This window comes from Tursiops truncatus, chromosome 8 (genome assembly GCF_011762595.2).
Source record: "Tursiops truncatus isolate mTurTru1 chromosome 8, mTurTru1.mat.Y, whole genome shotgun sequence".
NCBI classification, from domain to species: domain Eukaryota; kingdom Metazoa; phylum Chordata; class Mammalia; order Artiodactyla; family Delphinidae; genus Tursiops; species Tursiops truncatus.
Genome location: NC_047041.1, coordinates 69,332,538 through 69,350,676, shown reverse-complemented (window position 1 = coordinate 69,350,676; position 18,139 = coordinate 69,332,538). Strand labels below are relative to the sequence as shown.

The following is an 18,139-nucleotide window of genomic DNA, read 5'->3' as shown; positions in this document are numbered from 1 at the left end:
TATGAAATGCTTTTTTTTTTTTAACACAAATGGTATTCTTAACTCAAGTAGTATTATACATATTTGTCTGTATCTTGCTTTTTTCATTTCCACAATATATATATCAGGACATATAGAGCTTTCTCATTCCTTTTAACTGACTGCATAATATTTCAATATATTAGTGTGATATAACATTTAATCCTTGTCTTAAATGGACTTTTTGGTTGGTTCTAATCTTTTGGTATTATTACTAACAATATTGCATTGAATATCCTTTGCGTTCATGTACAAATACATCTGTAGGAAAAATTCCTAGAAATGGAATCATGAGTTAATAGTTATATGCAATTTAAAGTTTAAATAGGTGTTATCAAATTGCCTTTAGTAGATGCTGTGCCCATTTGTACCCCTAACAATAATGTTTGAATACCTGTTTCTCTATGCCCTGGACCATACAGGTGAAAATTGGTACCTCATGGTTTTAATTTGCATTTTCATCATTTTGTATTAGATTGCTTATTTTATGTTTAAATACGAGGCATTTAAGAAAAACTTATTTTTTAACCTTTGTATCATGGAATATAATAACCGAGGGGTCAAGTTTTTTTTTTTTATTTTTCTGTATGGATATCTAATTGATGCAGGATTATTTATTGAAAAAAGTAAACAAACAAAATCAACCCCATCCTTTCCCCACTGCTTAGTAGTGCCAACTTATAACTTTGTTGTAAATCAAGTACGTATATCTGCTTAGTTTCTTCTTTTTCTTCTTCTGGGCTCTTGATTCTGTTCCTTTTCCCCCACCCAGGGCCAATTCTTTTCTGTCCTAATTACTATTGCTTTATAATAAGTCTAGATATCTGGTAGACCAAGTCTATCCTTTGTGTTCTTCAAGATTTTCTTAGCTTTTCTTGGATTTTCATATAAATTTTAGAATCAAGTTAGCAAGTTATATATACACACACATATGCACAAAACTATTGGAATTGTAATTCCATTGAATCTATAGATTAATTTGGGGAGTTAGACTTCATTACAATTTTGAGTCTTCCAATCCATGAGCATAGAACACAAACTTGCCAAACTCACTTATTGATTATAATTATTTTTCTGTAGATTCTTTTGAATTTTTTACCTATATAATCATATCATCTGCACATAAGGACAATTTGATTTCTTCTTTTTCAATGCTTATACCTTGTATTTCTTTTTCTTGCCTTTTTGTGCTGTTTAAGACTTCTAATACAATGTTGAGGATAGAAGTAGTGATGATGGGCACCCTCGTTGTATTCTCTATCCGAGAGAAAAAACTTTCAATATTTTACTATTAAGTATGACTGACTAACATTTGCTTAAAAATAATGTATATTGTGCAATTGTTACGATTGTTTGGTTCACCCTTCTAAATACGTCAATTAAGTCAAATTTGCTGATCGTATTATTTAATTCTTTATTTTCCTTTTTTTTTTAGTTATGTCAAGAGAGGTATTTAAAAGTCTTCACTCATTATGAATTTGTCTATTTTGCTTTATATTTATGACAAATTTAGCTAAATATTTTGAGACTATATCATTATGTTCATACAAATTTAGAATCATTATTTCTTAACAAAATATGCTTTGTATATAATTAATGAATTAACAATCTTTTATTGTTAACTATGATCTTTATCTCTAGTAATACTCTTTGCCTTTAAGCCATTCTGTTTGATATTATTAAAGTTTTCCTTTGTTAGTATTTGTATGTTATATTTAAAAAATTCACTTGTTATCTTTTTTGTATGCTTAGGGTTTAAAAATATCTCTTATAAGCCACATTTAATGAGGATTTTAAAATTGGAGTATTTGTCCATTTACATTTAATCTCTCTGAACATCCTGTGTATCATACTTATAACTCTAGCACGCCCTATCCTCCACCTGCTTCACTTTTCTCTATATCATTTACCATCACCTAAAATACTATTTGTATTGCTTGTTATTTTTTTATTGTTTGCCTCCCCATTGGAATGTAAGCTCAGTGAAGGCAGGGACTTTTGCCTATTTTATTTATTTGTATATCCACATCACTAGGTGAATAGGCATTCAAAAATTTTTGCCAAAATAATGACTCAATGAATTATACTCCGCATGCTCTTTTTGGAGATTTCCAAAGACATTAATGTATAAAGAATTTCTACAGACACAAAATTTGTTCAACCAAGAATTTCCTAAACTTTTTATTTATTTATTTTTAAATTGAAATATAGTTGATTTGCAGTGTGCTCATTTCTGATTAATTAATTTATTTTTACTTAAACTTTTATGATCATAGAATTTTATTGAGGTGTAACTTCTACTAATGTCTCAGGAAATGAGTGTTCCATAGAGCACACTTTGAAAACACTGATTTAGAAGATTTGAAAATTGAAGGAGTTTTCCTAGGAGGTCATAGTGTAGAGAGCCATTTAGAGGATATCCAGTTGGGGAGTCCACTAAATCAGGATTCAGCAAACTATGTCCAGGTGGCCAAATTTGGCCCACTACCTATTTTTATTTATTTTATTTTTTATTTTTTTCGGTACGCGGGCCTCTCACTGTTGTGGCCTCTCCCGTTGCGGAGCACAGGCTCCGGACATGCAGGCTCAGCGGCCATGGCTCACGGGCCCAGCCGCTCTGCGGCATGTGGGATCTTCCCGGACCGGGGCACGAACCCGTATCTCTTGCATCGGCAGGCGGACTCTCAACCACTGCTCCACCAGGGAAGCTCCACTATCTATTTTTATAAATAAAGTTTTATTGGAACATATCCATGCCCACTTATTTATGTATTTTCTATGGTTGCTTTTGCTCTATTATGGCAGAGTTAAGTAGATGTGACAGAGATCATGTGGCCCTCAAAGCTTAAATTATTTACTGTCTGGCCTTTTATAGAAAAAGTTTGCTGATCCCTGTTAATAAATGCCAAAGAACTACTTTGTGAGGTCAACATGTTTGTTACATATTTTATATAGATCATCCCATTTAGTTATTCTAAAAATCTTTTGAGGTAAGTAATATGATTATTATTATTTTACAGATGAGAAAACTAAGCTGCAGAGAAATTAAATAATTGCCCATGGTCACACATCTAATAAGTTACAGGGCAAGGTCTGAACCTAGGTCTGCCTCCTAGCCTTCATTCTTTCTCACTATACAAGACTACCTCTGGTTCCTGTTGTTCTAGCGGAGTGTGAATTAATGGACTAAATAGTAAAGAAGGTTAAAAAACTCATACTGTGCAATGATTGTTACTCTGGGAGGTTAGCTATGCAAGAACATGATTTTCTTTTATTTTGAGGTTCTGTGTGCTTACAATTACTTGAGCACAGGAATAGTAAATATATTCTTTTAAAAGTCTACATTTTCAGAATAAGGTTTAGATAAGTAACTTCCCATATATAAATTTTGTATTTTTCATACACTCTTAGGATTTTAAGTTGATTCTGATACTTAAATCTTCATTTTTAATTAAAAATATATCCTTCTTTCAGTCCGATTAGTCTTGCATAGAGTTTATCCTAATAGAAAGGAGAGAGTAAGTAAATATTTTAAGGGCAACCATGCTCATAATAGTAATAATTGCTACCATTTGTTGAGTACAGTAAGTGCCAGGAGACTGTACTAATTGATTTACACTTATTATCTCATTTAATGTTAGCAATAAATCCGTGAGGCAGTATAATATTATTATGTGCATTTTATAGATGAGGAAACTGAAGTTACTTATCAAGGAAAAAGTAGTTTATCTTATTACATACTTCACAGGAATATTGCTGATTCAAAGGAAGTTAGGGAATTCTATTGGCTAAATTACAACTTTATTATACAGTAGAGTGGATGTGTGCCACGTGAGTATTTTCCCATGCTGTTAACTAGGATTCTAAGTGAAAGTTTTAATTAACACATAATATTATGCCTGGTAGTGGGCTACATTTTACTTAAACTTTCCCTTGTTTTTGGATATAGGATATAGAATTCACATTACTAATTAAGGAGATTTACTTGTATGCTAATTACAGTTCAGAAAAAACTCTTTGAAAGTTGGTCAAGATAGTGACATTTGAAGGTGTGAACTCTGTATAAAATAGAATTGTATACTTTTTTTCCCGCTTTATTAATTTTTTCCGCTTAAAAATGTTCAGCATTATGAAAATTTGTAAAAGTACAAAAAGTAGAAAGAAAAGAAAGAATTTATCCCAGTCCTATACCCAGTGGCAGCCTTTGTTACAGATTACTATTTCCTCACAGTTGTTTTCTTAAGCGTCGGCTTTTTTTTTTTTAGACGTATGTATATATAATTTTTATTCCTTTTTTTGCTTCACATTATGACATAAGTATTTTCCCATGCTATTACCCAGGGTTCTAAGTAAAAATTTTAATAACCACATAATGTTATGCCTAGTGAGTGGATGATATCTTACTTAGATATTCTCTTATTTTTAGATATCAGTTGCTTCAAATTATTATTATTATTTTTGCCATTTTATCTCTTTTATTCTTTTGCATTTTAAATGATAAAAGTAATCATGCTCATGACCAAAATTCAAATATGGAAATGTGTAAAGTGAAAAATCAAGATGTTTGTTCCACCATGAAGAATTTTCTGGGTATCCCTTTAGAATTTTTCTATGCCTATTATGTAAGCACATTTATATCTATCCTTATTTTACCTAAATAGGATCTATAACCTGCCTCTTTTGTTTTGCTCTTTTAAATAATACTGGAATAAATATATTTGTACAAAAATTATTTTTGTGTTTATGACTAATTCCTTAAGATAGATTTCTAAAAGTGGAGCTGGGTCAAAGTGATGGACATTTTGAAGGAAAGCTCTAACTAAATTTGCCAATTTAAAACACTGCTGTTTTAGGAAGAGTATGCTAATATCACCAAATCATAGATTATGCTATTGTTATGGATGTAACATATTTACATACATTATTTGTGCATGTAAAATATGTATATTCACATACACTGAATTTTTTTAACCAGGGTAGATCTAGTCATTTTCCCTCTACAGTAGATTTAAACCTACCATTTTAGATTTAGCATTGTTATTCTTACTGGTATTAGTTAGGATTATCTTTTTCAGCATCGTTTTTTAGGGTTATAGTTTGGTATAAAAAAATTTGTGTTTGAATATTAATTAAATCTTTACCTCATTTTAAATTTATTTAAAAATAAAAATCCTTTCTTTTCTGATTATACAAAAAAAGAATGTCAAGACATATAAAAAAATTCAGAAAATAAGGAAATGAATAGAGAAAAAAAGAAAATTTCAATGATAATCTCAGAATTCATTAATAATCTTTTGCTGCATGTCCTTTCTTTTTTAACTTATGCACATATATAAGTATAGATATAGATATGAACACTCATAAATAACATTTTGCCGTATATCCTTTTTTTGTGTTCATATGCGTACATACCCATATAATAGTTTATATGTTTTTATACAGTTGGAAGAAAATACATGTGCTTCTTCAGCCTTTTTTTTTTCGCTCAGTAACTATGCTGTGGGTATCTTTCTTCTTTATAAATATGGATTTTTGTAATGACTGCATTGTACTCTATTTTTTGGTTGTACCCTAGTTATTTGAATATTGATTAATCATTGGTTGTCTCCAGCTCCTTCCTATCATAAACAACACTTCAGTGAACATTTTTGTACATATGCTCTTTACCCATTTGTCCAATAATTTCCTTAGGATAAAATAGAACTAGAATTCTTGTATCAAAGGACATGTACATTTAAAATTTGGATGTAGGGCTTCCCTGGTGGCGCAGTGGTTGAGAGTCCGCCTGCCGATGCAGGAGACACGGGTTCATGCCCCGGTCCGGGAAGATCCCACATGCCGCAGAGCGGCTGGGCCCGTGAGCCATGGCCGCTGAGCCTGCGCGTCCGGAGCCTGTGCTCTGCAACGGGAGAGGCCACAACAGTGAGAGGCCCGCATACCACAAAAAAAAAAAAAAAAAAAAAAAAAAAAATTGGATGTACTGGAAAGAATATCTTTTACTTTTTTCTTATGCTTTTCCATATTGTTTGATTTTTTTCTATAAGTGATATAGGGAATGCAGAATTGTCAAACTGCCCTCCAGAAAGGTTGTGCTGCATTACATTCTCACCAGTGAATGAGAGTGCCCAATTCCTCATGCTCATGAACATTACATATTACTAATATTTTAAATCTTTGTTATCTTGTATTGAGATATGAATCAATGTATTACTTAACATTTTAAAAATTAATTGTGATATTGAATCATTTTTTAGCTTATTTTCTTTTTCCCTTTTCTCATTTGTAAATATTCTATTCATTTTTGTGGCCTATTTTTCTGTTTCTTTCTTATTGATTTGATGTTCCCATTAGTCATACCATACCAAAAATATACTTTTTTTTTCTTTCTGGTTTGTGGTCTGCCTTCTAACTTTGTTAATGGTCTTTTTTTTTTTTTTAAATACAGAAGTTTAAAATTTTCAGTGTAGTCAATTTTGCTAATCTTTTCCTTGTTTTAATGTCATTTTTCTTTTTAGTTTTTACATTAAAAAAATCCATCTGGAATTTACTTTAGTGTAAAGTGGAGGTAGAGATTCAATATTATTTTTTCCAAATGTCTACTCATTCCCAGCATCATTTGTTGAATAGTTTATCATTTCTCCACTGATTTGACGTGTCACTTATAGACTAAATTTTTCTACAAATTGTCATCTATTTCTAGATTTTCTGTTGTTTATTGATCTGCCTATTATTCCTGTGCCCATAATATACTGTTTGAACTCTTGTACTTTACATTACACATTTTGAACCTAAAATTTATTTAGATTATTTTATTATTGGAAAGGAATTAAGCATATATATTTAATTTTCAAAACCATCTCAAATTTAAAGCATTTAATGTACAAAATAATATCACTGACCTTAAAATATTTCTCTTTAAGTTTTGGAAGTTTCCTTATTGTGTGTGATAGATATGCTAAATATTTTCTTTTTTTTTTTTTTTTTTTTTTAGAAGAAAGACTCCTCTGTCCAGTAAAATTGTTCTGGGAAGCTACCCTGGAGTAGAGAATGCAAGAAACAGGCTTTGAATTATAGGCTGATGTGTGGACTTGGCATAGTGCCTGTCCCAGAGAAATATGGTGGTTGAAGGGCAGGAGTAGGATCAATGTATAGAAATGGTGGGATTTAGGATCTCTTAAATGAAGCTCTTTTAGCATCAGAACCAATAAGTTTTTAAAGGATCTGAAATATTAAGGAATGCTACTTAAATGAAACATGGAAAGTACGCTAGCTTTGGAACCAGAGATTGTGAATTTGAGTGCCAACCATGCCACTTACTACCTTTGTAAATATTTAATCCCAGTGAGTTTCAGTTTTTTCTTTTTTTTTAAAATGAGGATAGTAATCCCATCACAAAGTAATTATGACGATTTAATAAGAAAATAAATATCAACTTATTGCTTAATAATGCCTAGTCTTTTTTTACTGTGAATTCTGCAGAAGCAGCATTGATAGGGATGAAATTTAGGGCTGGGATTTGAGTATTGGAGAGCGCTGTGCATTTCTTCCATCTTCTCACATTAAAAAGGCAATGGTTTTTGTCCCAGTGGTGGCATGAGAGCAGTAATGTAGGGAAATGAGAATTATGTCTTGTGTAGCAGAGTATTTTTCCTAAGTGTATCTACACACGTGTAGACACAGACACAGACACGCACACACAGAGTCCCATCAATCTCATTGTGAATCAGAAAAAAAAAAAAAAGGAAAATTAGGAAAATTCCAGGACAAAAAGTATACAGGAATTGGTGGTTGATTGGAGTTGGGGGAAATGGGAAGGTACTAGCACCAGAGAAATATATTTCACCCCAGGTATTTAACCCCTTTCCATTTTATGAAGTATCTTTTTTCAAATGAGTGAAGTGTGAAGGCAAAGTAGTGAAACTGACATGGTATGAGAGAAGTGAATGCTAACTATCCCATTTTACAGATGAAATAACAGGAGACATTTATGTTCCTCATAGAATAGACGTGAGCTCAGTAATTGGAAACTCTGACTTAAAGTGAAAGCTCTGTCACCAACTTGTCATGTGGTCCTAAGTGAGTTATGTGCCTGTAAACTTGGGTACATCTCATCCTGGTATTCCTATTTTTCACTTAGTAAGTGAGGCACTCTGAGAGATGCCAGGCCAGATCTTGTCTGGACTTCACAGTGAAATCTTTAAATTGTTATGAAAGACATACAGTAAAAGGATAAGCAGGATCTCTCTACATGATTTTCTTCATTTGTTTCTGTGTTTTTGAGAGTGAGCACAAGACTTAATTACGTCTGGGAAGGACTAATCCATAGTGTATGACTGAGCTCCCTGAGGACATGCAGTGTGTCCATATATTGAGTGTGATGATGGGGTAGCATTGCCAAGGTCATATACCCTTAAGACATTCTTCTTTAAAAAGTGAGTGGTTATATTAGCCACCAGGTCATCTGTGTAAGTTGTGACTTGGGCACATTTCAACGAAATCTCAGGGAAAAAGCAAAAAGGGAAGTACATTTATAGAAGACATATCCCATCTAGGAAGCATTTTCTTATCTCTAATCCTCACAAAAACCTTAGGAGTTAAGTGGCAGCATCCCCAGTTTCTATATATATTCTTTATTTCAGAAAATTGGATTACATAGTTTTATAAATTTTTCTTCATCTCATGTATTTCACACAAAGCTGTAATTATTTGTCTCTTTTACTAGGTTGTGAACTCCTTGAAGTCACCAACTCTATGTCATTCATTTTTGTTTTTCCAGTGCTTAACACAGAGCAAACATTCAGTAAATGATGAGCTGTTGATAATGCAGCTGTTATTTTTATAATCTCATCCTAAGTACATATTTGCACAACAGGCCGTGTCAATTCATCTAAGTAACTTGGTGTTATTTGCCTGGTACTTTAAATTACAGAGCTCCATTACTGAAGTCATTATTTGTGGTTAAGAGGGAGTGGTACAGAGTGGTAACAAGAAGAGTATCTTAAAATGAGTATCAAAACAGATCCTCTTTAGATGTCTTTAAATTTATCTTGATTTCATTACCTAGAACAAGTACAAAGAACAACCCCATCTCTTTTGCCTATCAGTTTACCCTATAGAAAATAGTAGATTTATTTTAAAAATTTATGGTCTTAAAAAATCAGTACTTATTTACAAACTTTTGTTAAATGATTGCTTTAAAAATGTTCTGCCACTTTATTTTGTGAGCAGAGTTCAGGGAGAAAAAACTCAGCAGGGGTGGAATCCTCTCCTTATTCCAGATATGATAATGCAACTGCAAATGTTGAGACTATTCTAAATATAATATTTATCTCACAGTGAATCCAAATTGTCAGTTGCTGGAGATTTGGGATTGTGCTTTGTTGTTCTGAATCCCCAGAGATTCCAATTCATGTTATGTATCCTGTGGGCTCTCAAAAATGTTAATTGTATTGCTGGAGAATTGCATGTATCATTCTCAAAAAAAAAACACTCTACAATAACTAAGCCTTAATTTTTAAGTTAAATTCTAGTTTCTAATTTATCCTTACATTAAAAAAATATTTTATTAAAAAAATAAGAAATCCAAAAGCATTGAGAATCTTTTTAGTAAGATAAAACATTTTATAGAATTATTAAAAAAATGCTTTTTGCGCAAAATTTTTTGTGAGCTTATCCTCATTTAACACAGTTGCCCTTTAGCCCAGCAGTTATTGAATTTTAGTGTGCACAGGAATCACCTGGGGGCTATGCTTTAAAATAAATTCCTAGGCCATGCTTTTGGAATTACAGAATCAATAGGAATGGGTGGGGCCTCTTTTAAATTTTTTTTGTTTTAATAAGGAACCTGGTACTTCTGAAATAAGGGGTCTGAGGATTATGTTTTGATGATCACTTTTTTCTCCAGTCCTTCTTACGCAAGACCTTCTCTGACTTTGTTATTAAGCTGATATCATATATGTCTGAAATCAGTCAGGCTGCAAGAAAAAAAGGGATATTAAAAAATACATTAATAGGTGTTATTTCCAAGAAGTATGTTTTGCTAAGAAAGCAGGAGAAGAAAGAAGAAATAAAAGAGAACAAGTTTATTAAGTGAAAAGTTACAAAATATATTGCAAATTATTTTTTGGCTTATTGCTAAATTTTTGTTTGATTCTGGTAAAGTGGACAAGTTGCCTTATGTTGTGTTTATGAAGTATATGAAATTTTTCTGTAATCAAGACCTCAAGATACAAGAGTTTTGGGGATTAAGTCACATGGTAGTAATTCTATAAATAGGTTTTGGAAGTTTGAGATCTATATTTTGGTCTTGGTTCATAGCAATAAGCTGCCTTTGTAAAGTGGAAGGCACGTTGTCTTCTCAATAATCTCATTCATTTTTCATGTAGGTACTATTTTTATACTGACCATTCTTTTTTTTTTCATGGGTTTTCTCAGTTGTGAATATGTATCAAACTTAGTCAATTCTATCTCTGATTTACTATTCCGCTACATACGCTGGCAGAGGTGAACTCGCAGGCCTAGGAAATGCAACATTAATTCCTCCTCTTCTGACCCAGAAATACCTTGATCCTGACCATCTATAATGTGTTAAAGTAGACTTAGGAAATGTTACATTAAAGTTTAAGGGTATACTTCCAGTGGGTGTGGATAAAATATAAAATTGTAGAATGTTGAAGTGGTAGTGAGTTTAGAGGTGAACTGGTACAACAGTTCTTGAACACCATCTGCAGCTAGGTGGGCTTTAACAGTCACCTCAGGAGCTTTCAAAAAACTGGAAACTCTCGGCCCACTCAAGGAGATTCCAGTTTAGTAGGTTTTGGGGTGGGGCCTAGAAATTCAAATTTTATAAAAGCTTTCTAAGTGATTATATAATCAGTTAAGTTTTGATACAACTTTAAACTTAGGGTAAGAATTCTTTCTACAGCATCCCTGGCAAAGAGTCATCCAGTCTCAACTTTTACAAACTCAGGAACACATCTGTTTTTTGCGAGGCAACTTATTATATTGCTTTTAAAGATTTGTCTGGACTGAGCTAAAATTCACTACCTTGTAATTCCCACCCACTAGTGCTATTTTTTATTTTGGAAAGAAGAAAGAGTAACTTTCAATCACATTACACTCAGTGTGCTAGATATTACCTTTCCTTTGTGGGCTTGAAAATATTAAACTAGATAGTTTCCTTAGCTGCAAAATGGATTATCAGAGTAGATAAGCAGTTATCAAAATGGGGTCTGTATGGGGACCCCTGACACCCTTTCAAGGGGTCTAAAAAATCAAAACTATTTTCATCATAATACTAAGATGCTATTTACCTTTTTCAATGTGTTGCCATTTACACTGAGGATGCAAAGCAATTTTGGGCAGGACTGCTGGTGCCTTAGCACAGATCAAGGCAGTGGCACCAAATTTTGTTAGTAGTCCTTGCATTTTTTAGAATAATCACCATTCACAGAAAAAAAATCTAGTTTTGCTTAAGAATGTTGCAGATGAAGCAGTACAAATTATTGATTTTATTAATTCTTGACCCTTAAGTATATTTTAAATAGTCTGTGATGAAATGGGAAGTATGAATAAAGCACTTATGCTGCCTACTCAAGTACTGTAGTTACCTTGAGAAAAAATCACTTGCATGATTGAGTTTCAAGCTGAACTAACTGTTTTTTTCATAGAACGTCATTTTTACTTGAAAGAATGACTAACAGACACACAGTGGTTATTCAAACTGTGGATACTTGGCAGATGTATTCTCAAAAATGAGCAAAGTGAGCCTCCCATTTTAGGAAAATCAACTGACACTATTTGTTGTCAATAATAAAATTTGAGCTTTCAAGAGAAAATTAGTTGTTTGGAAAACTTGTATCCACTACCATGAGGTTGATGGCTTTCCAATATTTAAAAACTTTTCTAAGATTGGTGATAGTAACAATTGGTGATATTAACAAATGTGATTTTTTAAAATATTGAATAATGAAATACATCAACATTTTGAAGATCTGCACAACTCAAGTGAACCAGTATTCTCCAGATGAACCAATGTATGATGTTGCAAAAACATGCATGGGTAAAAGATGCATTTAAAGACCAGTGGTGTTTGTTTGTTTGTTTGTTTGTTTGTTTGCAGTACGCGGGCCTCTCACTGTTGTGGCCTCTCCCGTTGCGGAGCACAGGCTCCTGACGCGCAGGCTCAGCGGCCATGGCTCATGGGCCCAGCCGCTCCGCGGCATGTGGGATCTTCCTGGACCGGGACACGAACCCGTGTCCCCTGCATCGGCAGGCGGACTCTCAACCACTGCGCCACCAGGGAAGCCCAAGACCAGTGGTTTTTAAAGTAACAGAATATAAAAAGTTAATTGATATTCAGGTTTCAGATTCCATATTGCACTTAACCTTTGGTAAACTATTACTTGTCAAATTTTGATATAGTACTAAAGAAGAATAGCTACAATTATCTTGAAAGGCTGTTAAAAAATCTGCCTCTTTCCAACTTCATATCTGTGTGAAGATGGATATTTTTCACATACTTCTGTCAAACCAACATATCACAACAGATTGAATGCAGTAGCACCTATGAGAATCCAACTGTCTTTTATTGAACTAGGCATTTGAGATACTTAAAAATGCAAAACAATGCCAGTCTTCTAATTTTTTTGTTTTGTAAAATATGCTTGTATTTTAAAATTATGTTATTTATGTTACCATGTAATAGGTTCATCACTAAATGATTATTAATCATTTATTTTATTTTAAATGAATTAATAACTATTTAAATTTTTTCTTAGCTTTAGTTTCAGATATAATAACTATTGATAAATATAACCATAGCTCTTTGGGACTCTGAATAATTTTTAGAAATGTAAAGGAGTCCTGAGACCAAAGAGTTTGAGGATCACTGGATTAGATGATCTCCAAAGTTCAGTCCAACTAACCACCTTTAGAGCATGCAACCATTTTAATGTAACATGTTTCCTCTAAAATTTCTTAGCCATTCTCTTATGAATGCTTGTCAACATCCCTTCTAAACTGTGGCCCTTAATACTGGAATCATATTGAAGGTGTAGGTTGAGCAGCATAGAATATATAAATAGGCAACTAGCAGTATGCTTCAGTAGTAACTATCTTTGGAGATTTTTTAAAATAGGGGAAATTCCTATTTCTTTGAGGAAATAGGCTTTTGTTCCAGGAAAGCAGAGTGGTATACTAGGTAGCATCTAAGTTGTCTTCCTTGATACATCAGAAATACTCTTACTTTTGCCTTAGAAGATGTAAATATCAATAAGTGAAACCTCATTTTCCCCTTCACTATTGTGATATTCTTAATTATTAGTAATTGCATTTTTTAAAAATTGTGCATTAGCTTAGTATCAGTTCCTTTGCAAGATGAATTTCACATTTCATTTTCACATTTCGTAGTTCAAATTTTACATAATTTAGTATAATTATTAAGAGGAAAAGGAAAGCTAAGAATGATGGAGTTCAAGAAACATGGCTTCAGCCTAGCAATGCTATAAAGAACAAAAGATAATATTATGGAGGGTTTTGCATTTTTTTTTAATTGATGCAACTTGGGAGAGAATAGCAGTTTTAATGCAAAAATCACATCTGCAGGAAAACTCATTTGTATTTGCATACAGGATATTTTTTAATGTCTCTATAATTTTTATTTTGATGTATGAAACACCAGGCATTGATGTCTTTCCAAAAGTTAGTTGAGAAAATAAATGCTTTAAATGTAGTTGTTTTAACTCAGTGGCTCATTATGTATAACATAACATTATTAAACCAAAGAATCAATCCTTGAGTTGAGTTTTAAACATGTGATGCCACAATTTAATATAAAGGTGGACAAAATTTTGTTACAGGTGTTTTTGGAAGCATTTTGGTACTTTAAAAAATGCCTTAGGTTATTGACTCTCAGAGTTGTAAGGTCATTTAATCCAACCACCAACTTGAACCTTCTTGCTTAGAAAAAAAAAAGAAGGGATGGGGATTAAAAAGAGAAATGGGTGTGGTTTAGAGACAGCTTTAAGCAGGATTTAAAAATTTAGCTTGAAAGCTTTTAAAGTCTAATTATACAGGGAGGCGGAAGTGTTTTTATTTTCTGTTTACCTTTGCTCTGTTACCTATTTTTGGTAGAGGGGGACATATTTTGTGAAAATCTTTATGGCTTCTTCATTTGATGTCAAGATACTTGTTTGAAGTTGCCTTGTAATTCAGAGGTTTTTCTTTTTGTAACTAATATTAATATTTGGCTTTTGCTGCTAGATTAATAGCACGTTAGTCTGGATTTGGTGACTACTTTTGAATGTATAAGTGATATAGTGAATTTTAGAAATAGCTTTTTTGTTTTGGGACAAATTAGACATGTTAAGGATAAAAAAATCTAAATAACACCAACTCATAAGAATAAAAAAGTAAAAATAAGCCCATATCTCACTCAGTGTTAACATTTTTGTTAAATTGTACTTTACTTTGTGTGCATGTGTGTATATACACATTTGATTTTCTATAAATTAGCTCTTATTATACATGTTACTTTTTTTATTCAACAATATTTTGTGGCCATCTTTTAATGTCATTAAATATAGATTTATATCATAATTTTTAATGATTACAGAGTACTGTTATATATATGTACCATAATTTACTTACGCAGTTAGTAGGTTATTTTCAATTTAGGGCTATTAGAAAAATGCTGTAATGAACATGCTTATTACATGTATATGTATTTTAACATTTTTGTGATTAGTTCCTTAGGATAATTTTGGAAATAGCCTTTCAAACTCAAAGGATATTGATGTTAAAAATATTAACACTCTCTGGGGCTTCCCTGGTGGCGCAGTGGTTGAGAGTCCGCCTGCCAATGCAGGGGACACGGGTTCGTGCCCCGGTCCGGGAAGATCCCACATGCCGCGGAGCGGCTGGGCCCGTGAGCCATGGCCGCTGAGCCTGCGCATCCGGAGCCTGTGCTCTGCAACGGGAGAGGCCACAACAGTGAGAGGCCCGCGAACCGCAAAAAAATAAAATAAAATAAAATAAAAAAATATATATATTAACACTTTCTGTCAAATTACCATTCAGAAAAGTTGTACCCAATTTATAATCCCATGAATGGTACCTGAAAGTGTTTATTTTTCCACATCCTCATAAATGCTAGTTTTTGTCCAGTTTACAAGAATATTTTGCCAATATTTTAGGTGAAAATACTTTATTTACATTTACTTGATTATTAGGGAGACTCATATTTTTGTTATTGGACATTTGTATTTCTTAATTGGTAAATTTACTCTTTATATTCTTTGTGCATTTTTATATTGAAGAATTTGTAGCAATGCACTTTTTTTTTTAACATCTTTATTGGAGTATAATTGCTCTACAATGGTGTGTTAGTTTCTGCTTTATAGCAAAGTGAATCAGCTATACATATACATATATCCCCATATCTCTTCCCTCTTGCATCTCCCTACCTACCACCCTCCCTATCCCACCCCTCTAGGTGGTCACAAAGCACCGAGCTGATCTCCCTGTGCTATGCGGCTGCTTCCCACTAGCTACAATGCACTTTTTATTTAGTAAATTAAGAATATGCAAAAGATTTGATAACCAAATAATATGGAGGATGTCAGCACCATGGTCAGACGTAATAGTTTGTTGTCCAGTTTGGATTATTATTATTTTTTAAAAAGATTTATTAATTAATTATTTATTTTTGGCTGCAACGGATCTTAGTTGCGGCATGCGGGATCTTTGTTGAGGCATGTGGGATCTTAGTTCCCTCACCAGGGATTGAACCTGCATCCCCTGCATTGTAAGGTGGATCCTCTACTACTGAACCACCAGGGAGGTCCCCACGGTTGGATTACTGATTGTTTGAAAAGTCTTTTAGGACAAAGGCCATGATTTAAAAATATTTATTTATTTATAAATTGAGATGTAATTGACATATAGCATTGTATTAGTTTTAGGTGTACAGCGTAATGATTTTCTTTATTTAAAAAATTTGTGACTATATTGTCCAGTGAAATCTTTAACCCATGATCAATATTTGCTGAATGAATGAATGAACTAGTAGAGGAGTGGAACAATCCATGGTGATTGGATATTCTGAAGATTCATTTTACTGAACATATTGTGATTTTCCAGATCAGATGGTATTTCCTTCTCTATCTTCTTACTTTTGTGCTGCCCTCAGGACCAAAGTTGCCAATTTTATTTTGGAAATGTTTTCTTCAGCTTAAACTTTTCTGGTTCTTGAAGAAGTAGATTACTTCAAGTTGTGTGTTAATTCTTGTGAGTTGATTCTTAATTCTTTGCCCATCATAAAATATTGCTTGTTTATTCCTAAATTCTCTACAGGAGGAAGTATGCATTAAAGTTTTTTTTTAAAAATTTAAATTTTATTGGAGTATAGTTAATTTACAATGTTGTGTTAGTTTCAGGTGTACAGCAAAGTGATTCAGTTATAGATATACATATATTCATTCTTTTTTAGATTCTTTTCTCATATAGGTTATCACAGAATATTAAGTAGAGTTCCCTGTGCTATACAGTAGGTCCTTGTTGGTTATCTGTCTTATACATAGTAGTGTGTGTGTGTTCATGCCAAGCTCCTGATTTATCCCTCCCCCGACCTTTCCCCTTTGGTAGCCCCAAGTTTGTTCTCGATATTTGTAAGTCCGTTTCTGTTTTGTAAATAAGTTCATTTGTATCTTTATTTTTTAAAATTGGATTCCACATATGAATGATATCATATGATATTTGTCTTTCTCTGTCTGACTTCACTTAGTGTGATTTTTTTTGTTTTTTTATAATAGTGAACTGTGATGTTAGAAGCTTATACTTTTAAATTTGTTTGCTGCAAAATTCACCAATAGTATAAATCAGTTGATAATGAGATTCAGAGTTACTTTTAAAGTATGCAGCAAGGGGCTTCCCTGGTGGCGCAGTGGTTGAGAGTCCGCCTGCCGCTGCAGGGGACACGGGTTCGTGCCCCCGGTCCGGGAAGATCCCACATGCCGTGGAGCGGCTGGGCCTGTGAGCCATGGCTGCTGAGCCTGCGTGTCCGGAGCCTGTGCTCTGCAACGGGAGAGGCCACAACAGTGAGAGGCCCACGTACCGCAAAAAAAACCCACAACAAATAAAATATGCAGCAAGACTGGACTTATATGACAAATGAGATTTATTGACTTCATATTGACGAATGTTAAAATACTATTTGCCCTAAATCTCTGGAATCTGACTTATTCTAAATTTAAAATATCTCCAGAGTTAGAGATCTTAACTGAAAAAGATGAGACATACATCAGTCACAATATTATCTGGATGCCTTTTATTTTGTCCTCCATTGTTTAAATGGAAGTGAAGAAATGGGATGTATAATATTTATTGCATAATTCCAATTCATGCTTTTAAAAGAATAGTTGCTAGAAAGACAAGGTGAGATCCTTTTAAAAGTATGTGAGCACTTAAGAACACTTAGATTCTTCCAGACTTTAGGCTTTTGGATATACAGCATTTTGCTAGAGATTTACTTTATAGATAACTTCAGTTATAATTTTTAATTCAGGGTCAGATAAAATGTGAGAATAGCTTATATCAGAACCAGAATTCTTTTCTGGCTTTGACTAGTACACAGAGTGTGTCCACATTGGGTTGTGTGGTGTCCCAGGTAAAATTGCTCTACTGAATCCCGAAACATCAGAAAGCCATGAGGAGGTAAAGGGTATAACACCAAAAATAAATGACAGAGCTACCTTCCTCAGGGTGGACTCTCTTGTACTTCTCGCATGCAATAGAAGTAGCCATTGCAGAGTTGCTAGAAACTGGTGAAATTGGATTGGGGAAGCCTGAGGCACCATTTCCTACAGAGAGAAAGAGGTCTGGTGAGGAAACGTATGGATACTTAAAGCTGTCCAAATGTCCAGGACTTTATTATCTATCAATCCTGACTAGAAAATAGAATAATTATATGGGTCACTTAGGCAAAAGCATGTTATAGGAGCTGGGGAAGGGCTGAGTTGTATATTTATTTCATATCTCAACTTAATTTCAGAGGCCAATACCTAATCTATTATGGCCATTTGTTCTATAAATGCAATATTGGGAATAGTAGATCCTATAAATG

At 33.3% G+C, this 18,139-nt stretch overlaps 1 protein-coding gene across 1 annotated transcript in view; it reads left to right on the top strand.

The window, feature by feature from the left end:
* Nucleotides 1–18,139, top strand: part of SOX6 (SRY-box transcription factor 6) — a 622,270-nt gene that overhangs the window by 79,489 nt on the left and 524,642 nt on the right. The window lies entirely within an intron of this gene.